The sequence below is a fragment of the Chiloscyllium plagiosum genome, unplaced genomic scaffold (assembly GCF_004010195.1).
Source record: "Chiloscyllium plagiosum isolate BGI_BamShark_2017 unplaced genomic scaffold, ASM401019v2 scaf_1798, whole genome shotgun sequence".
NCBI classification, from domain to species: domain Eukaryota; kingdom Metazoa; phylum Chordata; class Chondrichthyes; order Orectolobiformes; family Hemiscylliidae; genus Chiloscyllium; species Chiloscyllium plagiosum.
In genome coordinates, this window is record NW_025211358.1 from 2,271 (window position 1) to 4,046 (window position 1,776).

At 42.1% G+C, this 1,776-nt stretch overlaps 1 non-coding gene across 1 annotated transcript; it reads left to right on the top strand.

The window, feature by feature from the left end:
• Positions 1–1,460: 1,460 nt before the first annotated feature.
• Positions 1,461–1,532, top strand: trnag-ucc. Its single transcript has one exon. It is a non-coding gene; the product is annotated as a tRNA-Gly (tRNA).
• The last annotated feature ends 244 nt before the right edge of the window (positions 1,533–1,776 follow it).

Here is a 1,776-nt window from a genome sequence, read left to right on the forward strand (position 1 = left end):
ATCTGGCGAACGTTGGGATTCAGTAAATGATCACTGGTTCCACAGATATCATCCTCTCTACAGACTGATCAACATGAACCGACAAAGAGATCTTAACTGCCCCCTCAATTTACTTATTATCTTGTGTATATGAACGTAAATGCTGAAAATATGTTGCTGGAAAAGCGCAGCAGGTCAGGCAGTATCCAATGAACAGGAGAATCGATGTTTCAGGCATAAGCCCAGGATTCCTGAAGAAGGGCTTATGCCCGAAACGTCGATTCTCCTGTTCCTTGGATGCTGCCTGCCCTGCTGCGCTTTTCCAGCAACACATTTTCAGCTCTGATCTCCAGCATCTGCAGTCCTCACTTTCTCCAATACGAAAGTAAATGTAAATTTGAACAATTCTGTTACTGTTCTCAATTTTAGCCAATACATGTCCCCACACTCAGATCCCTCTCTGATTTAAGATGTCCCTTCACGTGGAATCATAGAGATGCACAGCAAGGAAACACACCCTTTGGTCCAACTGGGCCACGCCGACCAGATAATCCAACCCAATCTAGTCCCACCTGCCAGCACCTGGCCCATATCCCTCCAAACCCTTTCTATTCATATACCCATCCTGATTAGGGGTCTGATGGTTACTGCTTACTTCAAACATTGGGAATGGTCAGGGTTTATTTAAATGGACCGTTTATTCATTAATAAGGGCTGGGCATTTATTGATTTTAAAAACATTAGCAATGCAATTCCCAGTTTATTTAAATGGACCATTGATTTATGAGTGAGGGACTGGGGGAGTTACTTATTGTGAAAAGCATTGAGATGGATCTTTGATTTGCTGTTGAGTGGAAAGGGGATTATGGATTTAAAAAGGAAATGAGGGATAAATTTTTTACACATCGAGTGTTTGGTGTGTGCAATGAACTGTCAGAGATAGATGGACGCAGGTATAGTTACAACGTTGAAAAGACACTTGGATATGTTCATGAATAGGAAAGGTTTAGAGAGATATGACCAAATGCTAGCAAATGGGAAATGCTCAAGTGCATGCAGGTGGTTGCAGTTGGGTTTGGGGATATAGTCAGCATAAACTGGTTGGAGCTAAGGATCTGTTTCCATGCTGTATGACACTCTGATTTTAAAACATTGAAAATTACCCTGGTTTCTCTCCCTCCCAGCTGCCACTCCACCCTCCCCCTCTTCTCCAAAGTAACAGAGAAAACTACAAATCTATCAACAGAATCAAAGTGCGGATTGATACACATTTTTCGAGAGATTTCTGCTTCCCGAACTGTTAAAAAGTGTGAATTAAAAGGTATAATGAAAACTATCAAATCAGTAAAACTCAATCTTTTATTACTTCTGAATTCTATTATTTCACCGGAAAATGTGCATCAAAAAACGAACGAAATTTCGAATCAAGAACTATTGGTCGAATTGCACGTTCCCTGATGTTTGGAGCCGCGCCTGTGGTGGCGATGGTGGTATAGTGGTGAGCATAGCTGCCTTCCAAGCAGTTAACCCGGGTTCGATTCCCGGCCATCGCAAGCTGCAGCTTTTAAACCACTCAACAGCAAAAAGACCATTTCCAGCAGTGGGAATGAAACACTCACATCTGCACATCACCTTGAGTCAGCCACATTAACGGGGCCAAACCTCTGGAGGGCGGCCACCACTTTGAAATTGAGGATGATACCCGTTTCAAATTAACTGGTGTCATGACAGAAATCCTGAGCTTTTCATTTTATTTCAAGATTTCACTCTTTTCAACATTACTCTCAGTTTTCTTTT